The sequence below is a fragment of the Panthera tigris genome, chromosome C1 (assembly GCF_018350195.1).
Source record: "Panthera tigris isolate Pti1 chromosome C1, P.tigris_Pti1_mat1.1, whole genome shotgun sequence".
NCBI lineage: Eukaryota > Metazoa > Chordata > Mammalia > Carnivora > Felidae > Panthera > Panthera tigris.
The window spans coordinates 141,250,294-141,276,786 of NC_056667.1; the positions used below are offsets into that span (position 1 = coordinate 141,250,294).

The 26,493-nt window shown below is 41.4% G+C and overlaps 1 protein-coding gene across 5 annotated transcripts in view; it reads right to left on the reverse strand.

The window, feature by feature from the left end:
* CACNB4 (calcium voltage-gated channel auxiliary subunit beta 4) overlaps positions 1 to 26,493 on the reverse strand; it is a 175,079-nt gene that overhangs the window by 143,204 nt on the left and 5,382 nt on the right. For all 5 annotated transcript variants that reach the window (XM_042994442.1, XM_042994440.1, XM_042994443.1 and 2 more), the window contains exon 2: positions 15,860 to 16,015. The gene's annotated coding sequence lies outside the window, so the exon portion shown is untranslated. The remainder of the gene's footprint in view (positions 1 to 15,859; positions 16,016 to 26,493) is intronic.

Sequence of the window (26,493 nt, forward strand, 5' to 3'; positions counted from 1 at the left end):
TCCTGTGTGTCCCAGCACACGAGATACCCACGCTCCCGGATACCCAGCACTCCCGCACCGGCCTTCCCAACGGACTGACTTCCGTCACCCCCGCCAGCCACTCCTGGACTGCCCCAACCTGTCACAAACCACTGCCAAGAAAAGGTCCCCCGTGGAAACCCTGTAACACATGCCACTATTGGTTCTGACCAAGGAGGCGAGAGGCGTGTGAGAAAGACTGACACAGAGAGAGACAGGGATAAAAAGGCAGAGACGGAAAACCCTAGAGACACTCAAAGTAAGGATGAATATATGGAGTAGCTCCCTTCCTCCCTGCCATTCTTGATGGCTCCAGGAAAAAAATAATACTTCATAATTCATAAAAGAGCAAGTGTGGGTAAGGTAGAAAATTCCCATGGCCTATTCAACTTGACAGAAAATGACAGATCCCTCCCTGTGATTGACATATTACTCAGAAATCTCTCACTTCCTAAAATTTCTGTTAAAAAAAATTGCCAATCTCTTGACAAAAACATTCCACATAGCCACAATTTTCATTAATGCTACGTAACTCTACCTTCCATTCTTCTCCAAAATGAACTGAGGAGACTAGTCCAGCTGGCCTCCTCTCTGTCACCTATACATCATTTAGCTAATATTATTCATGCTAATTTAATAGTTACAGCTTCTACACTGCCACCTGCTCTGCACTACTTTAGAGGCTGGGGACTCGAGTATCAGCAGGACAGGACTGCATCCTCCTGGAAGCTGACAGAGGGACTGTACGGTAGCGATACTGGAGATCTCGAAGACAGAGACTGAACCGAGGAGATGGTTGCAATCCTGGAGAGCAATCTGATTCCTTTACCTGCAAAGCTTCAGCAGGGGAGAGAAGCAGGAAAGGGGGAAGGAAGAGCTCAGTCTCACCGATGAGGCAGGGCAGACATGAATCAGTCACCAACTTACTACGTGGCCTTGGGCAAACCACTTTCCCAAGCTTCCTAATTTGCTATCAGGGGTAAACCTTAGTTTAGGGGTTTTTTAAGGTGAAACTTGTTATATTGCATTTTCTCTACTGTTACCACTTTTAGGTAGAAATTCATGTTTTTCCCTCCCAGAGGGAGTTTTTCTCTCTGATTTGACAACACAGTTTATGTACAGATCCATTTGGCCATCAAATAAACATCCACAAATGTGTATTGGGTACCTAATATCTCCTCCAAACAAAAATGAGATTGTGTCAGATCCTGTCTGAAATTTTTCAAGGCTTCCTGTTGCTCTTAAGATAAAGACCCAAATATTTAATGTGGTCTAGCATGGCTCGATGTTTCTCTTCTGTCACCCCTCATTTTGCCCCCTGTGTCCTTTACTCTCTTCTGTACAGCCAGTCTGCTCTTTTTGGACACATCACACACACTCCACAACCACTCTGCTTTGTCTATTCTGAGTCCTTTGCCTGGAACCCTATCCCTTCTCCCTCCCACCTTACCCTCCATAAATATGCATTAGTGAAACTGATGAATTAATACCTTTCTCCAGAATGTGAGTTCTATGGAAAGAGAAAACCTGTAGCTTCTTATTCACCATTATATCCTCACTGTCTAGCACAGAGCCTTGTGCATAGTTTTCAATAAATACGCGAATAATTCATGAATGGCCCTGAACTCCTTGGCTACTTCTGCACTTTGGCTACCAAAACAGTGTAGTGAGTAACACACACACACACACACACACACACACACACACACACACACAGAGGCTTACAAAATGATATGTGGATATTTTTTGAAGATAAGAAAACCCAGAACATGAGCATCCCTAGAGGGTCCACACCAAATTGTCCTCATGCCCTGACTGGGAGAGCAGTCCTGTTCAGATTTAGATTCTTACAAATTAAATAATCTAGGTATGATGTACTGGTGTTGCTTTAACAACATCTTTATTTCAAAGAAAACAATTATCTCAATTTACAATGTGCTGATAATTTGGGGGAGGGGGGCAAAAGACTCCATGATCATTCATATCTTCAGACCCTTGCTCACAATGTTCACTCTGTCTGGGAAGTCTCGTCCACTATGCCACACTCCACCCTCAACTTTTTGTATTTGGTGAAGTCATTCCTTCTTGCAAGTCCAATGTAAATGTCACAAAGACCTTCCCCAACTCCCTCATACATTAAATACTGCTTCCTCTATACTCCTTTAGCACTCTGCCCTTCTCTACTTCTATTAATAGGCTTAACACATGACAATGTACTTTGTCCAATAAACCTGCTCCTTCCACTGCAAGATAAGCAACTAAAGAACAAGAACCATGTCTTACTCAGTTTTGTACCCAAATGCTTCATTCCATAGAAGATCCTCCATAAATACTAGTTGCAGGAACTAAATGACACACATGAAAAGAAAATCCACATTCCGAGCTCTAATGACACTGCCGTCATCAAAACCCATGCAGACTATGCTGTAGATGTTTGATTCTTAACGGAGTCAAAAGAAAAGGAAATGAGCCAGGAATCTGTGAGGTCAATTTAAAGGCTGCTGTAGATTTAGAAAAAAAAAAAAAGCCACAAAAATGGAAAGGGGTGTCAGAAACTCAGGTATGAGCTGGACTTGGGTCAGTTGCAGAGTCTTTTCTTAGGTGGAATCTATGAGCAAAGGGGATATTGGTACATGATGGATGAATAGTAGTGTTAGGGTCCTGAGATGTTTCCTTAAGCTTTGCTGCCTCAGGACATATTTTTGAAGAAATACCTATTTCCCTTTGGAAAAAAGTGCCAGACCATGTATCTTTAAAGGGCAGGAACTATGTCTTTTTCATCTTTGTGTTAATAGGAGTTAGACCATCTGACCCAATGCCTATCAAAATAACTAGAAAATAGAAGTTCCGTGACTACACTGGAAAAAGCCAAGTAAGCAAGTATGATATAGATGACTTCCACAATACCACATAGCCTGAGGGGACCATGGTCTCATGGTCCCAAAGGTACCTCACCAGGTTGTGTCATTTCTTCTAATTTTTCTTTTACAAAATGCTGACAAAACTAAAATGGTGGTCAGTTATAGCAAATCCCCACCCCACCTGCTCCATCCCCTTAAAACCAGACCATTGTAATGTAAATTTTTAGCCACAATAAGCCTGTTTGTTTTCTGAAACCAAGGATTAGGGGCAAAAACAAAATGTTGGTAAAGTAAAAACACAAATTGCCAATTGCATACTGCTTTTTCAAAGCCCAAATGATTTTTTTTTTTTAATTTTCAACTCTATTGAGTTTTTGAATTGAAGTAGACCACTACAAAAAGAAAATTATTCACCACCTTTAGCAAGGTCTATAAGGATTTCCTCATGAAGATTTGAATTGTCAGTATAATTTCTCTTAGTTCCCAATCTGTTTGGTCATTTCCTTTGCAGTACTGGATGGAAAATTAGTTGAAGCACTAAGTCCAAAGCCTTTTCCCAAGAGGCACAAACAGAAACAAGCTGAGTTACTTGATCTAAATTCCAATTCTCAGAAGTGATTCTTGCATCAAATATTCAAAAAAATAACAATCATCTCCACAGAAAATAGTATAAATTTGGGGACAAATAACAAAAATAATGTATATTTGTACTGACAGAAAACAGAGGAGAATAAAAAAATGATTAATAATTCCTTATATCTATAGGCATATCTCAAATTCAAAAGCATAAACAAATTAAATAAGCATAAAGACTTTAGAAACACACACACACAAACACACACACGCACACACACACACACACTACTGGGCTTTGGAAAGTTGTTTGGCAATGAATGCATTTTTCCTTATGTCAGAAAGTGATCTCTCAAATAGTTAATAAATATAGATTGAAAATTAAAAATAGCAATATCCAGGGGCACCTAGGTAGCTCAGTTGGTTAGATATCTGACTCTTAACTTTGTCTGCGGGCATGGTCTCATGGTTGCTGAGTTCCAGCCCCTTGTGGGGCTCTGCACTGACAGTGAGGAACTTGCTTGGGATTCCCTCTCTCCCTCTTTCTCTGCCTCTCCCCTGCTCTCTCTCTCTCTCTCAAAATAAATAAATAAACTTAAAAAAAATAGCAATATCTGGGGGCACCTGGCTGGCTCGGTTGAAAGAACATGGGACTCTTGATCTCAGAGTCCTGAATTTGAGCCCCATGTTGGTTGTAGAGATTACTAAAAAAAATAAATAAATAAACTTAAAAAATAACAATATCCAAATAAATATTTAGGTGTCATATACCTTACAGCACAAAAAACTCACTGCATTTCTGAAGCATATATCGAAGGGAAAGCTATAACCTTCTGGTCTGGCATACTTTAGAAATCTATGTTCTTCTAAACTGGGAAAGGCAGTAGTATCATAATTTTTCAATAACAGTAGTTTAAAACAAATTATTTCTAACAGTCCTTCTAAGTTACTCTTTAACATCCAATTAGCTCTAAATAAATATAAAACACTACAATATGGTAAACAGGTAACTAGTCAGTCTGGAAATAGTGTCAAATCATAATGTTCCCTTGGTTTCTTGGGCTCCTCTAACCATCCATTCAAACCTATGGATCCCATAAACATGGAAGGACTCTGTTAACATAATTTGGATATGATAACACACTATGAAGACACTAACAGTCCATTCTGGAAAACAGGGGGGAAATTCATTAAACACATTGCTCTCAGAGTACTATCAGCAGGCATTAGGAAAAGGAGTATTAGTAGTAAATGTTCAGATTTACCTAACTTAATGAGAAATTATAAGCTTTTTCCTACAAGTTACCTTTAAAGCTTTCTACCAAAGTCTTGAACTAAAAGACAATGTCAGGCAGATGGCCTGTGGGCCTCGACTAATGCAGGCTTACTTTAAAAAACAAAACAAAACGTTATTTAGTACAAGAGTAAGACATTAACCAAACACAATTTTGGAAATCATTATCTTATCTTCCAACAAGCAAATCAACTACTAAAAGTTGCGGGAGAAGAATAAAGGTCCAGTAGGAGAAAGGATGACCCAGCTAAGTTCATGGCAAGTAGAGGTCATGCATTTCCTTCCACATTCAGCTCTTGTTGGTTGTGTTTACTTCATGTTGAACCTTATACTTGATGAATATAAAGCAACCGGAATGATCTGAAGGGTTGGAAATCATGGGAAAACTGCCTACAATCACACAACTCTGAAACTATAAACGAAGAGAATAAATATATTTTTCATTATATTTGCCCTCCATCTTCTTGTTTACCATCACTATGTCTTTCTTATCCTTACTTGATCCTTATTTCATCCACTCACTACACTTTCCCGAAAACATGTGCTTACAATCCAGCTTCCTGCTGCTTCTTATGCCTGAAACCAACTTAAGCATTTTTCTAGTTGACTGAAATTTTCCACAAATCCTACCTTCACAGATCAACTCTCCACTTTATAATGAGATCTTCCACTGCCAATTCTTCCAGAAAATTTGTTTTTCAAACATTTCCAAGGAGTAGATTTTTTTTTTCTGAGTAAATATGTTCTTTTAAAAAGTGATATTGTAGGGGCACCCTGGGTGGCTCAGTTGGTTAAGTGTCTGACTCTTAATTTTGGCTCAGATGACGATCTCATGGTCATAAGATCGAGTCCCGCATCGGGCTCCACACTGAGTGTGGCACCTGCTTGGGATTCTCTCTCTGCTCCCCCCACCTCTAAAAAAAAAAAAACAACAACAACTTAAAATATTAAAATTTAAAAAAATGATACTGTGCAAAACTTGCAAAATTCAGGAAAGTACAATGACAAGAATAAAAATCTATAGTCTTACTGCTGAAATGATTATGGTTACTACTTTGGTTTCTTTCTCTGTATGCACTCCCATCTCTGTAAACAATTTTGTTTCACATTTAAAACATGTTCCATGTAAACTTTTGTATTCTCTTAACAATAACAAGTATTTTCTCCCACATTACTAAAAACTCCTTATAATTTATTACAATTACATAATATTGCATCATATGAATATAATATGCAGTTCTCATTGTTTGGCTCTTATAAATAATGTTAGAATTATATTTGTCTGCAATTCAGATTATTTTCCTGGGCTGAGTCCCAGATATTCTTGGGTCAGAGTGTATGAACATTTTAAGTCTCCTAATCACAATGCCAAATACTGTGCAGAAAGATTTCTACCAATTTACATACCTATTAGTTCAATGTGAAATGCTGGTTCTAAGCCCTATCACTAGCCATGGGGCAAGGGTGGGGGGTGGGGGAACCTAATGGTCTAATTTTTTAAATCTGTTTATTTGATGTGCAAAAAGTGGAATCTCACTGCTGCTTTAATTTGCAGTTTTTGCTAATGAACATATATATTTGTTAATAAACATATTTTTGCAACGCTGCATTTTTTTCATAAGGACGGCAAATCTACTTTCTCTGAGTGATGAATTTCCACATCTAAATAACAAAGACTGTGATGTTCTTGTCTCCAGTTTCTTCTGGGAAAGTATTATGAAAATGGCATTAAAGACAATGGCTCTCAACAATGGCAGAAGATCAAAATTACCTGTGGAGCTTTTAAAAAATCCATTTACACTCTAGAAATAGAGGTTCTAGAATAGTAGAGGTTCTATCATCTATATTTTCTAAAATCCTCACTGCCATTTTAGCAGGCAAGACCGAGCTAAGACCGCAACAGTTAAATATCACACTTGTCAAGTAAATAAGAAAGTGCATGCAATTCTTCAGGCAAGTGATGAAGAGTGTGTGCCCTATACTATCATTTTATTCTACGCTGCTGATCATACAACCATAAAGCAACTTATTTACTCTGTGAGATCTACTTTTACTGGGTCACATAACATTGCCTATATATCAACTCTCATTTCTAAGAATGATCTTGTTTCACATGAAAAAAAAGTAATCTAAATACTGATGTACCAGCACTTGGCATTTGGCAGAAGTATTTCCACAGTAGATAGGATAAACATCTGGTGTGTTTTTCCAAAATGGCACTTCTTCCAACTCAAAGGGAGCTTCTGCCTGTATTCTATGGGCCAGGGATAAGTGTTCATATTACTTACTGATTTATGGGGATGTTTACCAAAATACGAAATCTCAGCTAACCCTTAGACCGACCCCAACCCCACTCCCATCTCTAAACAATAAATTACTTCCCTTGAACACTAGTAAGCATCATAGTGGAAGAAGCTATGACTATTAATACTGGTGTCACAGGGCTTAGCATAGTCATAACCTGACACAACCTGGCTTAGAAAGTGCCCTCGTGTCACTCTCAGAGCTAGGTTAGCTAACACTATCAGGGGGCAAAATATGAGGGGAAAAAGGATCTACATCAGAGAGAAAAGTGTTTTCTAAGTCAACTCTAGTAAATCCTATTTGGCTGGAATATACTAGCATAAGAACAGCCTGGGCCCAATCAGACTCTCCTAGCATTGCCTGGACCTGAGGGCCACCTTTAGCGTAATCCCTTATTGTGGATCCCAAATTGAACCGTAATAAATCATTGGCACAAGTTCTGTAAGAGCTATTTCAGAGATTGTTTCTTTCCTTGGTAGGTGCTAAAAGTGACCATCCCGTACCACCACAAAGAGACTATTCTGGAAGAAAGATATGGAAGGAGAGCACCAACTGAAGTGCTAAGACCCAGTACTTACACTCTTGGGTCAGAATGTAATGACTAAACCCATATCCTTGACAAATCTGTAAGTGGAAAACTGATTTGAATTTTCCAACAAAAAAAAAGTAAGGCGCGGATTTTCAAAATTAGGTAAAATATGAATCCCAATGAATTATTTTATCTGTTCTGCAAATAAATTCCCCAAAGTATCAGCATTACCATGCTAACCACCTTGGGCTCTTGATACAAATTGATTGACAATGATGGATAGGCTATATGAACTTCAAAAATGAAATCTTTATATGGCAATGGATATTCTTTATGGTTTACTACTGCAGCTCAGGGGGGTGCTTCAATCTCTTGGCTTGGTTGAGTTCAGAGAAGCAAAGTGAACACTCTGCTTCATTCTGTTCATCTCTCTCCAGGGGCTTTTTGCCTGCCTTTGGCTTGTACCTGCCATGGACATCATCCTCAAAAAAGCCTCAGGACAGAATAGCTTGGAGGCCACTGAGTATAATGAACTATGATAATGCATTCAAAATAAAGGGACTTTGTTGATGTTTTGAACTAAGTAAAAGAGAGAGAGAGAGAAAAAAAAGCATTAACAAGTGCACCAAACTTAGTGACTGGAATTAGCAAATCAGGACACATATACAAAAGTGTAATCACAAGGTCACACGTTCACACCTAGGCATTTAGCTGTGTGTCACTGTAAATCACCACACCAGCACTTTCCCTCCTCTTCATTTTTTTTTTATTTTTCTAAATTTAGCGTCATTACAAATGCTGTTAACTCAGATAACTTAGAATCTATGCACAGGAAAGTGAATCACAGTTTCCATGAAATCCACCAATTTAAATGTCTTCCCTTTTGTATATTTCCATTTCCAATGACACTATCTCAATCATTATGTATCATTTTCTGGTGTTCAGTCTTGAGGATTTATACACCTGCATAAATTTGCCTGAAAAATATCTTTATATATATTCATTAGAGATTGTACCCCTCCTTTTGAAAATCTGATACCATGAAATAATTTTTATATTCCCTTATTACCAAATAATTTATTACCAAATCAAATACAATTTTTTTTCAACGGTTTTTTTTTTGGGGGGGGGTACAGAGAGAGACAGAGCATGAACGGGGGAGGGGCAGAGAGAGAGGGAGACACAGAATCGGAAACAGGCTCCAGGCTCCCAGCCATCAGCCCAGAGCCTGACGCGGGGCTTGAACTCACGGACCGCGAGATCGTGACCTGTCTGAAGTCGGACGCTTAACCGACTGCGCCACCCAGGCGCCCCAAATACAATTTTTTAAAAGATTGTAAGTTTGAGATGAGAATACACTGCTTAAATAATCTAGAAATCAAAGTGAAGTAAAATCTTACTGGGAAATTGTTGTAAGTGATTGGCTATAAATTAGTGTTACTGTCTATTTCTTTCTAAAAAAAAAAGTCAAAGTGGACAACAACAGCAAACGGATAGACAAACCAGGCTTCCTACCCAAGGACAGCGTCTCTTCTATTAATTCCCCTACAGGTGTCTCTCAGTTACTCACATTCACTTGCTCTGTGGCCCTGCGGAGCTTTCTAGACCCTAAATACCTCACCTAATACATCAGCCTTTCCTATGCTCACTGCACTCACATACTGGCGGAATCTAAAAACTTTCTCCACCCTACACCAGAGTGGGTTAACAGTCTGATTTTTTTTTAATCAAAATTATGCAGATGCAGCCTCATGACCTCCACTGTCTCTCCATACTACTGTTTTAGTCAACCCAGGCTGCTGTAACAAAATATGATATACTGGGGGGCTTGACCAACAAACATTTATTTCTCATTGTTCTAGAGAGTGGGAAGTCCAAGATCAGGGTACCAGCAGATTTGGTGTCTGGTGAGAGCCCCTCTTCCTTGTTGGCATATGGCCACCTTCTTGTCATATTCTCACATGGCTGAGAGAGCAAGCTCTAGTGTTTCTTCCTCTCCTTATGAGGGCACTTACCTTATCACAGAGGCTCCACTCTCTTTGTCGAAACCCAATTACTTTCCAGTGGCCTCACCTCAAAATATTATCACACTGGGAATTGGAGTTTCAAAATATGAATCGGTGGGGGACACACTCAGATATAACAACTGCCCAGCACTCTTCCTGTATCTATCAGTTTCTCCTCAGTCCACACAAACTTTCATCACTCTGAAAGTTCTACCTCATCCCTCTTCCTTTACCATTAACAGATTATCTCACGCCCCAACTCCCCAGAAGGAGAACATGTCAACAACCCCTGGGTTTCCTGTTCCATCCCACAAATTGGACCTCTTTCCATTCCATTCCTTCTAAGGTTGAGTTCTTCATCTGTGCTCTGAACCCCGATCTCTCAGGCCTCATTATGAACCTGGTTCCATACTCTCTTGACAATAACTTCAACCCATACCTCTCACCTGGCTGTTACCCTTAACACATAAGTGTTGTTAAGTACCATTCACTTTCAAGAACAACCGCCCTTCCCTCGCCTTGCCTCTCCATACTACAACCTATTTCCATTTTTCCTTCATAGTCAACATTCAGAGAGTATATCTACACTCTTTATCTTCATTTATTCTATTTAGTCTTCACAATCCACCCATTTCTGACTCAAACTGTTCTCACCAAGGTGGCCAATGACCATTTTGTCAGTGTATCTACAGAATTTCATCTTTCATGACCTCTGACACTTTAGACCTCCCCTTTGTTGGAAGCTCTCTGCCCACCTCTCCAATTTTCCAGAATTCTACCTCCAGCTCTCCCTTAGCTTCAACCACCTCCCATCTTCTGATAATTCAGACATAAGTATGTTCAGTTCAAATTCAGGTCTGAAGTTCCAAGTCCTTGTACCCTAAAACAGAATGACACGTCTACCCGGTTGTCTGATTTAGAGATTTAAAGATAATCCAGGACTCTTCCCTTCCCTCCCTCCACTGAATCCCACATTCTGTTATTATTCCCAACACCTTCTGGACTTCTCTTCTCTCAATCCCTAGGAGTTTAGCCTCTCCTAATTTTTTCCCTGCGTTGTTGTGATAGTCTCCTTACCGGCCTTCCTGTCTCCAGCTGTGCCCACCTCTCAAGTCCCACATCTTTCCACTTTAATACCAAAATATTCTGCAAAACTTACCTTATGACCTCCTTTTCTTTAATATAAAATTCAAATTCTTTCATGGATAAAATACACACCACTTCCTGATGTGACTGGCCTCATCTCCTGCATGACATCCTCACACTACATACTCCAGCCACACCATACAGTAGTTCCTGAAGTACTTGGACTTGCTATCCTGTGTTTCTGAAAATACTGAACCATTTTCCTCAAAAAATGGTTTCCTACCTCATTCTCTTTACCTTACTTTCTCTATTAGTCATTCAAAAGTCAGCCTAAGCACCTCCTCACTTGGAAGCCTTGCCCAAAGCACAAATCCTTCTGGTCAGAGATTATAAGGTCCCTGCTGCAAGATATCTCAGGTTCCAGCACCCCCATATCCCAGCATGTACCACAGTGTGCTGTCCACACTTAGGTGAGAACAGGGATTCCGGGAGGAACAGGGACTAGACGTTGCTGTACTATTGATTCCTTAAAAACCACTGCAGTGCCTATTCCACAAAATGTGTTCCCCAATTTTTTTAATACATGAAAGAGTTCTACAAACTCTCACATTAACCTCATCGTTGGTCAAGGGGTTTCAATGAAACATATTCTAATCCCTTTTACTCTCTGATTAGACTTAACACACCAGTGTCATGACATTCCTCCTGATGAAGGTACTAGTTCAACCGAGCAAGAGAACAAGGAACTAGCCAGTCAACTGCATCGGAAAGAGAGTACTATGTGCAGAGACACATAACAAAAGATGTGAGGAGAATTTTCAAAAATTAGTTTGATAAAATGACAAGTAAGTCCACTTACAATCTTGCTAATAGTTGTTTAAAAAGTCGTTTTGGAATGCTGTTTTGCAAATGGGAGTTGGTGAATGGTGTAGCTATACAAAATGACATAATCCAGTGGGAATACATTTGCAATGAATTACATATGGAATACAAATTATACTAAGGTTCTTTCAAAAACTGCATGTCTAAGTCCCATTTATCTTTAGACATTTGGTTATACCAGAAAATATCTGAGAGAAGCCTGCTTATGATGAAATCCAGATTATCTCTAGCATGTTCCCAAATAGCATTTACTAAATCTCTTCAGAAAGAATGCTTGTGTACTGCTCTACACAATGGAGGTGAGCTGCTCATCACCTCCTAACTCAGAGTTTAGCTCCAGATTAAGCTTTAGGACTCTGAGCACAGGAATTCCATTTTGGAGATGCAAGTTAGCTCTTATTATAACTAATAACAAATAAAGCCAAAATTCCAGATTGGCTGGAGCCTAGCCAGTCCCTTCCTGGACTGGAAGGGAACCAGTCTTCCCAGAAGTTGGTCTTCGCCGTTGGTAAGCTCATTGTGAAGTATGTCTTCATATCAGTCCCTAACAAGACAACTGAGTTTAACTCTTGGCCTGTCTGAAGGCAGAGGGGTTGACCAGATGACTTTTCCTTACCTCCTATTATAATTCTACGTATGTGGTTCTGAACTGGAAGTAGCCATTATGCGCCAAACTTTGTTAATGTGCCAAATGACATGGCAATAATTGAAAAGGGGGTGTGAAGAATGTGCCTCTAACTTTCTAAAGTCATAACCATCTGAATGTAGAGCTTCTGAAAATCTTATTTTGACCATAAAGGTCTTATATGACCAAAATCTTATTTGACCGTAAAAACAAAACAAAACAAAACAAAACAAAACAAAAAAACCCACACATAATTCTTTTCTTCATCTTTTCATTTTTCTGGCTTCCAAATTCTAACAAGTCAGGAAATATTATCTTTATCAGCAGAGATTTAAACAGAGATGTTGAAGGAGATGCTTCTAATGATCTCTTCATCATTCTGTGGTGGCAGTCATCTTAATTTGGCTTCCTCCAAAGCAGAACCTAAGATAAAGGATTTTAGGAGCTGCTCTCAGGAACCAGGAATGAGGAAGACAGGAGACTGGGTCAAGAAGGAAGAAAAGCCAACGAAGAATACATTCCTGATTCACCATTTCAAGTAATTAGGGCTCAATCCTACTGATGACTTCTGAGCAACAGGGTAAAATGCCCGTCAAATTGCTCCTCTGAAGGTATAGGAGTAGTTTGAAGGGCATTTAATCATCAAATCTTCTGAGCCATAGCTGACAGAGCGTTAACTCCTCTGCATCTGAGGAAAAGCTTCAGCAAGGACTGAGTAAACTCCAGAGGCTTCAGGAGGAAGCCCTGAGGCAAAAAAAAGAAAGACAGCAAGCAGACTTTGTGCACCAGAACTGTCCACCACAGCTGCAGCTTAATTTGAGGTGGAGAGAGGTGATGTGGCCTGGGGCCCCCAAAGTGCCAGCTATAAGTATATGTGGGTATAAGATTCTTTATGCAATGTGGCAAGCTGTACTTGCTATTTTTAAAAAGCACTTTTCTCTTCATTTTGTCCCATTTCCTGGGAATTTTAATTAATAACGATGTGCATTTCCTCCCTGCATTATTAGTTTATCTTTCAAGTAATTAAGAATGAAATCTAAGGGCAAGTGTGGCTTTGGGAGGTTGTTAAGTACATAACTGTGGAGAGAAAAGAAATACAGTAACCACTGGCAGGGATCATTAAGTGGATACCTACTCTGGAGGGCTTTTACTTATCAACACAAAGTTCTAGATTTTTCTGTAAACATCACAGCTATTTCACGTGTCATTATGATAGTTCCTGACAGGTGTGAATGCAAACCGGGTCCTTGGGGATCAAATTTAAGTTTCCAGAAAAGGTGCAACCAGACTCTAGCCACTGCATCAATCAAAGATACAACTCTCAGCCCCATGTCTTCCCTTATTCCACCTGGGACCCATTTTGTCACCCCTAGAAAAAGTTGCTGCTATGAGCACCCAGTCGATGCAAGCTGAACATTTCCCATCCTCTGAGTGACTTTTACTCTGCTAAAATCAAGGTCAGGCCATGTCACTAAAGAAGCTTTGGAAAGATTCCACTTCCTAAATTGCAAATGGTTTTGCAAGCGATGCAAACAGAAAACTTCAGTTTTCAGTACTGTCAGAATGATACCTTCATAGGCTTCTAAATTCAGTAATTATTGTTTTCCTCACACCCACTGACAGGGCTGAAATTGAGTGGATCTCACAAGGTTCTCAACTCTGGTCCCTTTTTGGGGGAAGTGTAGGAAGAAAGGACAAGAAAACATCTCAGATAAGGTCAGGGTCAGAGATGTTGAACCATGTTTCCTTAACATCTTTTTTAACTATCAAGGCTTTACCCACAAGCTTCCCTCTTGTTAGGAAACACATTTTTGATCACTAACTATATCTAGAAACACTCTTTGAGACAAAGTAATTTGTAGATACCATTTTTGTTTGACCCAGGAAGCCTAGACCTACTTTCAGGGACAGGAACTAGGAGCCTGGGGCCCAGGAGAGAGATATTCATGGGAGCCAATGACAGTTGAGTGAGACCAGGAGGATAAGGCAACGGAGGTGAAGCAAGGATGAAACAACACAGCAGGGAGAAATGTGCAGCCCAGGTGAGGCAAACAAACTGCAGGAGGGAAGTGAGCAGAAAAATAAGCTAGTTCTGGTGGCTACTGCTCCGAACAAAGGGGCATAGGTCAGGGACTACTTTTAAAGTTGAAATGGATAAATGCAAAGAAACACATTTGGAGAATATCAGTCGAATGTGTCTAATATCCTCATACTGAGGTTTAAATTTTACTAGGATGCCTCCTGGGCTCCGAATGCAAACATTATTGTCTGCCCAGCCTACATCTAGGAGACACATACATGCAAAGGCCAGATTCCTTCTAGCCCACGGATTCCTATAAGCCTTGCAAATTCTTACAATGGCTTCTGTGCCCAAGTGAAAACAGAAAGCAACTTAGACTTGAGGCCCGTATGCTGATCAAGCCAGGAATTAGATAAATTTGCAGAAACCTTAGTTTTTAAGCTGTTCAGAAGTTTATACTCAACAAGACATACTCCAAAATATTACTGGCCCAATTATTACCTCCAAAAGGTTGGCAAGCAGAAATGTCAATGTTAGCTATGAATATGACTATCCCCTTAGATACATACCAGGAGTGTTCTTGTCCTTTAGATGACACAGTAAAAATATACCTTGAAAACTTCCCCAGGCAGTGACAATAAACCACAAGGCCATTGCAGTTATAAGGTCAAAGGAAAAAAACATCATGTGTGAACTTTTTCTGCAGCTTGTGTTTAGCATAAAAGGTGTTTAGCCCATTAGACTGAATTAGAATGAGTTTTTAAAAAAAGGTGCTTAATTTGCAGGCAAAATAACTCAAAGCATAATACCACAGTGGAGATGCTTCATTACAGTCTACCATTTACAAGTCTGTGAGGCCTGGCAGTGCGGCCTGGTACACAGACCCTATGTTGTAACATCATCCACCAGCACCTGCTAGAACCATCAACTACTCCTAAGAAGAAGCAACGTTTTCCTTGGCCCAGTTTACTTGAACATTTCCTACAGCTCCCCAAATAGCTTTGATTCGACCAAGTTGTTGCAGGGCTGACCTTGCAAACAAGTTCAAAGCAGTTCAAAGTCTGCAAAGGGAAAATATGCTTGTAGATGAATGCTTGGTGCAAGTCCTTATTAAGAAGAAAGAATGTTTTCCATTCTGTTGTTGTTTTTCTCAAATGACCATATAAACAACGACTCCAGCCATGATTATCCTTCAGACAACTCACCTGGATTCAAGGAAGGCATTGACAATGGCAGGTATGGGTATGGCGAAAAAAAATCAATTTGCTTGCAGACACCACACCTCTAGCCTGCTCAGACAGAGTCTGAACAATACAACCACGGCATTTGTTTTTTCACCCACTTATTGAATGAGGCTCAAACAAAACAAATTCGAGGCCCAGCTTCCCCTGTGTGTTCTTTGACTGTGAATGTCGAGACCCTCATATACCGCCCAGACAACCAAAAATGAATGGTGTAAGAACCCCTGGAGATGCTCTGTGATTCAGGGGATTGGAGCAGAGAACTCAGAAGCTCCAAGTGTTAATGCTGGGTCAGCCTACGACTTGCCAAGTGACCTTATATAATCCTCCTGGCTTTCATTTTTTTCCTTCTGCAAACAGAAAATGCGAGTGTCTCAAAAATTAAAAGTCTGATATCCACTCCCTTCCCAATGCTTTTACCTTTCTTCCAATCTGGAGCTGAGTAAAGCTGCCATTCCATTCCACTGCTAAAGAATACAGAAACTACAGAACAGTTTTCCTATTTTCTTTTGCATGATTGCCTCTCTTCTGAACGGTAGTTTCCAAGACTGAAAACCAAATATCTTGCCTAGGAGGCTAAAGAAAAGGAGGGAGAAACAGAGTTATAGGAAATGTCATCACAAACAGACACAGCTCAAGACAAGCTCTGGTCTTCAAACTGGCAGCTGTTACCAGTTGGTGTTTAAGAAAAAACAACAAGGATCTAATCTCTACAGCTGAGGTGTTCTGATGGTTGTATAAATTTACATCATAGGGCATGAGAGCCAAGGGATTTTTATTTCACTGTGGAAAAAAAATAGGTAAATAAGATATTTACACTCTGTAGTGGGTTGAATGGTGCTTCCCATAAGATCTGTCCATATCCAGGGGTACCTGGGTGGCTCAGTCGGTTGAGCGTCTGACTTCAGCTCAGGTCATGATCTCATGGTTTGTGGCTTCAAGCCCCGCATCAGGCTCCATGCTGACAGCTCAGAGCCTGAAGCCTGCTTCGGATTCTGTGTCTCCCCCTCTCTCTGCCCCTCGCATGCTCAGGTTCTGTCTCTGTCTCTCAATAATAAATAAATGTTAAAAAAAAATTTTTTTTAAAAGATCTGTCCATATCCAAATCCCTGGACCCTCTACATGTGACCTCATTTGGAGAAAGTGTCTTTGAAGATGCAGTTAAGCTAAGGATGTTGAGATGAGATCATCCTTGATTATGCACCTTGATTATGCAGGTGCACCCTAAATCCAATGAAAGTTTACAAGAGACAGAAGAGGAGAAGACACAGACACAGGGGACGAGGTGATGTGAAAATGAATGCAGAGATTGGAGTGAAGCAGTCACAGGACTGGAGGTCAAGGAATGCCAACAACCACCAGAAGCTAGGACAGGAAGGAAGGGAATCTCCTCTAGAGCCTTCAGAGAAAGGTGACCCTACCGACATCTTCACTTCAGACTTGCGCCTTCCAGAACTGTGCGAAAATAAATATCTGTTGGTTTATGCCACACCAAGTTTGTGGTAATTTGTTACAGCAGCTTCAGGAAACTAATACACACTCTATTCAGCTACAATCAAATCCCTACAGAAACCCCTTTTTGACATATGGAACCATCCTTTTCCCTACTGTCATGTCACTCACATAGGAGCCATCATTTGAGAATATGTCTCAATATTTCACAGCTTCTAGAGTCTACTAATTATGTTGGCACATAATGCTACCTACAGCTCCCTCAGTGTGTTCTGTCTTCTAGAAATGAATGGTTACCAAATAGTTGAAATCAAATAAGTTGGAAACTATGTCATAAGGGGAAAGAGAATATAACCCGATTCCCCAGGCTTACTTTTGTATCCTAACTCTGCCACGTATTATCTGTGTGAATGTCAGTAAGTCCCTTAATTCCTCTGATCCTCGGTCACCTATTTGTAAAGCGGGAACAAAAGTACCAATGCCTCAGATCATAGATGTGAAAGTAACTGAGGACCATGCAGAAATCAACAGTGCCTGCTATCCTAGCTCTATCCTAGCTCTCACCCTATCATCTCCTCTCTACAAACTAGCAAACAGAGTCACAGAGTAATCCATCCAGGAGAATCAGCGATGGATCTGGCTAATAACTGGCTGCTCATGCCCAATCTGGGTCCGGATGTGGTTTGTTCAGCACATACCGCAGAAGATCTATTTGTACAGCTGGCCTCTCCTGAATTCCAGCGCTGTCTAGCCGACTCTGTGAGAACCTGCACACAAGCAGGCAGACAGGCCATCTGCCAGCATCCCCATTGGTTGTGTGAGTGGGGCAGTAAAGCAAGTGACCAGCCCCTCCACCAAAGTAGGACGAGCAGGTGAGTCTTATTATTCCCCCTCAAAGTACGGTTACCTGTGTGGTGCTTCTCTCTGTCACCTCAGTGCCAATGCTGGGGACTCCCACCCTAAGACATAGTCTGAATTTTACTTGGAGAACTGTTCTTGCAGCTCTAGCCTCGAGACAAACGCTGCCACCAGCTGCTCTGCATGAGAAAGCAGGTGGCAACAGGGTGCCTTCATTAATTACCTTGACAATCAATCACTCCGAGGCCTACTACTGACCGCCACTAGATGGCGCGGTGGCGTTTCTTCCCAGCTCCCGCCCACAGTGGCGCTCACCTCAAGCAAGTCACTCCAGATCATTTTAAGGTTTCTACTCCGTAACCCTTTTGAATCCGATCCCATCTGCTGGTATTTTCCAGAAAAGCCTCAGCATTTCTGAACCGTTGATTGCACCCTTTCCTATCTGTCAGCTCTATTACAGCTTTTTTTTTCCTTATATCTTTTTTGGGGAAATAATTTCAATGAGATTGTCGGATAAAGAGGAAATCAATACTTATGTCATTGCATCATCTTAACAAAAGCACACCTATTTGAGAAATGCACTGGTCCCCCTCCCCCGCCAAAAAAGCCCTAGTCTGCTCCTCTACCCCCACCCTGATTTACTGAACCAATATTCATTCACAGGAGGGGGGCCCAAGTGTGCAGTTTTCTTAAAGCTCTCCAGTGATTCTGATTCCAAGTCAGAGCTGAGAACCACAGAGTTAAACTTCTTGGTATAATTAAGGCAGCAAGTAGAGTGCAAAATAAATCATTAGCAGCCACTTCATTTTGTTTAGGCACCAGGCTATGCCACCCTAAAAGTTAATTGAAAATTACTAACCCAGCTCCAGGACATAACTAGTGCTTTGCAATCCAAACCCTCTTTCAGTGGGTGCTTTATTAAATAAAATGCCTGGTGAGGAGTGTCTAACCAGGATTCTATTGCCATATTCATTTCTTCCTATGTACCCTCAATAATAACACTTACTACCTACTTACCTCACAAGAGCGTTAATTTACAGAATTTGAAAGAAATTCACGCAAACCTTGATTGAAATGGGCAACCTAAATATTGTATCAAATCACTGTCATCAATCCTGTAACCTTTTCTTGGAGATTTTAATAAGAATGTGGTATTAGTTAGCTCAGGCTGTCACAAAATCCCAGACGGGCTGGCCTAAACAACAAATACTTATTTCTCACAGTTCTGAGACTGGAAGTCTATGACAAGGGTGCCAGCGGGGTTGGGTTCTTCTGAGAGCCCCCTTCCTGGCTTGAACACAGCTGCTTTCTTGCTGCGTCCTCACATGGCTTCTCTCACCTGTCTCTTCTCATAAGGGCACTAATTCCATCACGAGGGCCCCACCTCCCAAAGGCCCTATCCCCAAATACCTTCCCATGGGGCATTAGGGCTTCAACATCTGGATTTTGGGGAGGGACACAAACATTGAGTCCACACCAAGTATTATGCTCTCTCTTGACCTTTCCTCCCACTCATACCTTACGTCGATCCTGTATCCTCCATGATGATGTTCCCTTACGCCAGCAAACGGGTTTCTTTCAGTGCACACCCACCTCACTCTACAGTCTCCCTTCAAACAGTACCATCACTGCGGTGGCTTCACCACATCTACATGCCCAGACTTGCCTTCCTCTGAGACTACAGATAGAGGGTCTGCGTAAAGTGGTGGGTAAATGGGAATAACAATAGTATCTCTCTCATCGGGTGGTTGTGAGACCAAGTGGAATAGAACCAGTGAAGGGCTTGAACAGTGGCGGGGAACATCATATTCTTCTGACACACGCTATCTGTTGTTGTCGTTACCAGTGGGTGTCTCCATCTGGATGCATCCTGGACACTGCCAACTCAGCATGTCCATAACTGAACTCCTTACCTGCCGCTCTGATCTGTTCTACTCTCGGATCTCTTTCTCAGTCAGCAGCATCACTGTCAACCTAGATATCCAAGCTGGAAACCTGGAAGGCATCCGTAAGTCCCCACGTATTTCCCCTACTTCCACTGTGCAGGCACCAAATCCTTTCCACTTGAACCTTGGAATTCTCTCTCAGTGACAGCACTCTGCATCTACTCTCCCCTCCTAGAAGCAAATGGTGAAGGAGCCTGAGCTGAGGCAGGCCTGACACCTGTGGCCCATGCAGAGAGTAAGGAGAAAGGTGCAGGAGGCCTGGAGCCCATCCCTCCATTCTCACTGCCCCAGCGGTCTCTTCATGGGCCTCCGGTCTTCCACCTGCAAATGTTTGCTGAAAAATAACAATAACTGAGGCCTCTATCGTGTTTATATGGTACTGTTCTATGCACTTTTCACACCATCCCTCACTGAATCTTCTCAATAACCCTATGAGGTAGATAGTGTTAAGATTTCCATCTTACAGAAGGTAGGTTGCCTCTGGGTTCCCAAAGGTTACAGTCAGGAAGTAGCAGTCAGCATGCAAATCCAGGAAATCAGGCCCAGAGTACATGTGCTTAATCACCACCTCTCAGCACACTGGACCTGACCCAGGGCTGGGTGCCTAAAGAAGGTGGAAGAATGGGTAGCAGCAGCCAGTTCCTGCCCACCTGAAGTTTACACTCAAGTCGAGGAGATATTCCTGAACAAAACCATCATCGGGCAAGGCAGTACCTGCTCAGTTATAAAATGAGTCCTACCGGTATAAATATTTGTGGAGGAAAATTTTACATCAGGTTGGGATTTCAAGGAAAGCATGTGGGAAGCGTGGTTCTGATGGGCTGTTGAAGAGAATGTGAGTCAATGTGAAGGGTCAGTGGGAGCTTTTCAAATCAGGTGGGATGACAATACAAAAGATAGCAAGGAGATTTGTGAGAGGTGTTTTAGAAAGCTGGCTCCTGTGTCCTCCCAGGCAGAGATCTAAAGATGCTGACGATGACCAGCCCTCCGAGGAGTGTCCCAGGCACACTGAAGCCGGCACGCACCCTGTGCCACCGCCAAAGGGCTGCCCCTGCCTTCCCTCCATGCTTTAGACATGATCATGGATGTGCCTGTGCCTTCACTCTCTGCAAGTCCCAAGAATCTTGTTAAACAAACTGTTCCAGAGTCTTAAAGGGGATAACTCGCAACACACCAATAGTTTTAAAAAATGTTTATTTATATGAGAGATATGAGAAAGAGAGAGAGCGCAGGCCGGGGAGGGGCAGAGAGAGGGAAACAGAGGATCCGAAGCAGGCTCTGCCCTGACAGCAGAGAGCCCGACGTGGGGCTCAAACTCATGAACCCTGAGATCATGACCTAAGCCAAAGTCAGATGCACAACGAACTGAGCCACCCAGGCGCCACAATGCAGCAATATTTTTAAAGTGAAGCTATTTCACTGTAAAAGTTTGCCTCCCTCTTCCCCTCGCTTAAAAACAAAACCTAGCAGTATGATTTTTTAGGAAGATGATCTTTTAACACAAAATAACGTGGAGCTAACAGAAATCTAAGATGTATCTGTTTAACTTTTTCTCTGTACATATACACAACAAATACACTGAGGTTAGACAGTGACTATGGTCTAAATATCTGCAGTGGAAGATTTTACAAATACTTTCCCAGAGCAAAAGCCTATTAATGGGATCTATTTATTTTAATAAGAATGCTTCTGTTGGGCAATGGAAAGCACACAAGCTGAATAGCAAAAAGAATTTTTTTTTTTTAAATAAGGATACATTGGGGCACCTTGGTGGCTCAGTCAGTTAAGCATCCAACTCTTGGTTTCTGCTCTGGTCATGATCTCAGGATCGTGCAGTCGAGCCCCATATGGGGCTCTGCACTGAACATGGAGCCTGCTTAAGATTCTCCCTCCCTCTACTCTATGACCCAGCAATAGCACTGCTTGGAATTTACCCAAGGGATACAGGATGCATAGGGGCACTTGTACCCCAATGTTTACAGCAGCACTTTCAACAATAGCCAAATTGTGGAAAGAGCCTAAATGTCCATCAACTGACGAATGGATAAAGAAGATGTGGTTTATGTATACAATGGAATACTACTCGGCAATGAGAAAGAATGAAATCTGGCCATTTGTAGCAATGTGGATGGAACTGGAGGGTATTATGCTAAGTGAAATAAGTCAGGCAGAGAAAGACAGTTACCATGTTTTCACTCATATGTGGATCCTGAGAAACTTAACAGAGAACCATGGGGGAGGGGAAAGGGGGAAAAATTAAAGAGAGGGAGGGAGGCAAACCATAAGAGACTTAAATACTGAGAACAAACTGAGGGTTGATGGGGGGTGGGGGAGATGGGAAAGTGGGTGATGGGCATTGAGGAGGGCACCTGTTGGGATGAGCACTGGGTGTTACATAGAAACCAATCTGACAATAAATTATGTTTAATATAAAAAAAAAGATTCTCTCTCTGCCCTCCTCAGGTTGCATGTGCACTCTTGCTCTCTCTCTAAAATGTAAATGAATGAACGAATGAATGAATAAATAAATAAATAAATAAACAAACAAACAAAGGTGGAAAGTTTCCTGAAAGCACCAATTATGTTCCAAATTTTTTTAAAGTTATTTTTAAGTAATCTCTACACCCAACATGGGGTCTGAACTTACAACCCCAAGATCAAGAATCACATACTCCACCAACCGAGCCAGGCAGGCGCCCTTATGTTCCAAAATTTTTAAACACATCCTATCAATGACCATAATGCAAAGCATACTTTCCACTTCTGTGCAAATGAACTTCAGGACCCATGTAAAATATAAAATTCTGCATGATGATGACATTCTCTTCCTATAATTTAAAGACAATCAGCTGTATTGTTTGCTTTATTAGCCAGATTTTTTTTAAAAGATCTCTGCAGCTGTTCTCATAACTTATGCAGCCCCACTTTTCAAAACAGCTCCTGATGTGACTATTATATTCTGACCTCCTCTCTAAAAGAAAGAAGACACATTTCAGTACAAACTTTACATTTTTCTCCTAGCAGTTTTCCCCCCTTCTCTACTCTACTTTTGTATAAACACCCTGTTTTAGAGAACCTTCTCTTCATTTTCCTGCCTCAAGTGAACTGGAATAAAAATGTAATTCATCATCTATTGACTGCATTAAGGTATAAATACAGAACTCCCCAGAAGTTTGCAATAGAGAAGAAAGATTTCAAAATTAGTTGTAGAATGCTGAGACCAAGGAAGAAAAACTTTAAAAATAAATCTTATATATTTGATTTGCTCATTCTTGACACATCTTTGTAGGCACTGGAAGAAAAATGTGTGGGTTCTATAGTTGTACCCTGAATCGGTGCTGGCTGGGGAGCTGTAAGGAGGGCACAGTGTCCCTTGCTCCGTCTGTTTCTTTCCCTCTGAATGAGACCCTGGCACATTCTCCTCATCACCTCCACCACCCACAGGCCCAGAGAGGCCCCAGACCCTCCCTATTCCCTTTCCAGATTGTTCTCTCATTTGCTGGTGCCTCATGTACAAGCCCCTCTCCTGCCCTTCTGTGTACTTCAAAGACAGGTGTTTGTCACACTTGTACTGTGTGCAAACACCATGGTGAAGGTCGAAACTGAAAGCCCTAGTCCCAAGGTATTCAAAACTGGACAAAACACAATTTAGTCTCTGCCTCTGTCTCTCTCTTACACACACACACACACACCAACAACCAAAACGCTCCAGCCCATCCTCAGTGGAGCTGCCAGTCTATGAGGGAGGGAACTGAGGTATGAAGTGAGAGTCTCTTCTGTTTTCCTGAAATTATACAACCCACCAGGGTTGGGGTCCGAAGCACCCAGCTAGCTGGGCTGGACTGAGGGTGGGAGGGAAGGAAACAGAGGTGCTATGGCAACCAGGTCAGGTTGGCATTTTCCAACAGGAATACCGTAAATACCAGTGGCTATGGTTTTTTTTTGTTTTTGTTTTTTTTCCTGTTTTCTTCAAGTCCCGCGGAGTCACGGGGTTCCAGGACTGTTTCTTTAAAAGCACCCGGTAGTGACATCTAGTGGCCACTAGTTAAATTACTCTTGGACTATAGGGCCATGAATAAAGAATTTATGCATAACTTTGAGGAAACTCAGAGTTCATTTTAAGTACAACCGTGGCAACCACTGTGACCTAGATTCCTGCTAGAGTCACCTCTTCACACCTCTATCTCCTCATCTGTAAGTAGGAGTAATAGCAATTAGTGATCACGTGGTCTGTGACAAGGCTCGAAAGAGATAATACATGCAAATTGCTCTGAATGGCACCTGGCACATAGTGAGTGTTCAGTTAGTATTAGCTTCGCATTATTTTCATCGACAGAATGTATCTTAAAAACTTGGAACATAATAACTGGTTAGCTACATTAGTATTCTAATGTATTCCATTTGTCTTTGTCATAACATAAAAATATCTTTAAATACTTAACACACAATTTTTACCCACAATCTTCTAGTACTTTTGACTCAGCCAAAAAGATGAGACTCATGTGTCATGTGGTCTTGCATATCCTTGGCATCACCCTGCATACCTTCAGGGATGTGAGGACCTCACATTGAGAAGTTCAGTATTACCTAACACTTGTCTGAAAGCCCAACAGTGGCCCTCACTTCTCTGGGATTACGTATGAAATCTGAATGTCTTAGGTGGGATGTGGTCTATTCAGTATGCCATAGTCTACACCACTCCCTGTCCCCTTGCGCTAAGCCACTTCCATTTATGTTGGCTGCGGGCTCTGAAAACACTTCAGTTTGATACTCCCATCTAGAATGCCCCCCAAGTTCTTTCCACCAAAATCCTGTCTCTCCTCCAAATTCCACCAACTTCTTGGAGACTTCTCTATTTGTTACATACAGCCCTCAGTAATCTCTTCCTTTTCTTGGTTCGGACATCTATCAGCAGGGCTAATAAGCTTCCTGGGGTGGTTGTTGTAGGCTAAAGAAGTTAAAAAGCACTTTGCACCTGGCACATCACGTGTGGTCCACAAATGAGGCCTGACTGTCCTCATTTTATTTTTCTCACCTGACAACTCGACCATCTATTATTCTTCTCGTGCATGTGCCTTTTAAATCATTTTTTAAATGATGGCAAAATATACATGACATAAAAATTTACCATTTTAACCATTTCTAGAGTTAAGATATAACTGACACATACTAGTTTCAGTTGTACAACATAATGATTTGATAGTTGTATATATTGCAAAATGGTCACTACAAGAAGTCTAGTTAACATGCACCATCACACAGTTATAAGCTTTTTTTTCTTGTGACCATTTCCTTGTGACCGTTTTTAGTATACAGTTCAGTGGCATTAATTACATCCACACTGGTGTGCAACCATCACCACTGTCTAGTTCAGGAACTTCATCTCCCAAAACTGAAACTCTGCCGGTGAAACACTAACTCGCTATTCCCTCCTCCTTCCCAGGCCCTGGCAACCAGCATTCTACCTTCTGTCTCTGAACTTGACTCCTAAGGGTAGCTCACGCAAGTGGAATCTTGCAGTACTTGTCCTCTTACGACTGACTTATTTCACTGAGCGTAATGTCTTCAAGGGTTATCCATGTTGTGGCCTGCATCAGAATTTCCTTCCTGTGTAAGGCTCAATAATATTACAGTGTATGTGCATAGCTCATTTTGTGTATCCACTCAACTGTTGATAGACACTTGGGCTGTTCAAGTCCCCTGTTCAAGTTCTTTCGGGCACATACCCAGAAGCGGAATTGCTGAATCACATGGTGATGCTACATTTCAATTTTTGAGGAACTTCTACACCATTTTCCCCAGCAACTGCACCATTTTACATTCCTGCAAGCGATGCACAAAACTTCCAATTTCTCTACATCCTCACCATTTATTTTCTGCTGTTTTGGGTTCATTTATTTTTTTTACAATGGCCATCTTTACCATCTATTGCCTCCATTTCACAATTTGCTTTTTACCACCTCCTTTGTTCAGTCTACTTTTCCCCCCTAACAGAATCACAAGGTTCTTGGTGGCAGAGACTGTCTTGAACAATTTATCTACACACAAGTATGGGGTCCTGATCCTCATAGTGTGATCCCTGTGCATGAGCACACCTTGGAGCCTGTAAAAATTCAGATTCTTAGGGGCACCTGGCACAGTCAGTGAAGCATCCGACTTCAACTCTGGTCATGATCTCGCAGTCTGTGAGTTCGAGCCCCACATTGAGCTCTATGCTGACAGCTCAGAGCATGGAGCCTGCTCCGGATTGTGTCCCCCCAACCTCTCTCTCTGCCCCTCCCCCACTCACGCTCTGTCTCGCTCTGTCTCTCAAAACTAAATAAATGTTAAAAAAGAAATTCAGACTCTCAGGCCATGCCCTGGAACTACTAAACCAGAATCTGCACTTTAACAAGCTCTCCAGGGGCTCTGCAAGCACTTGAAAAGTTGAGCCGCAGGATGATGAGGGAAGGCAATTTACCTTCATTCTGTCCAGAGGTTCCATTACCTCATCTCGTAGGTGCTTTATATATGTTTGTTGAAGGGTTAATGAGAAAAATTAACAGCCCTGTTAAGACCCACCATCAGGCAGGCATTTATCAAAAATGTAAAAGAGCCATCTCTTGAAAAGTAGTTCAAAGCAGGTTGATAGGGCAGAGAAAACTCAAAACCAAGAGGAACCTAAGGAGACATGATTAAATGGCATGTGGAATCCTGGGTAGGATCCTGGGACAGAAAAAGGGCATTGGGCAAAAAGTAAGAAATCTGAATAAAGTACAGACTTTTGTTCATAATATGGTACAAATACTGGTTCTTTCA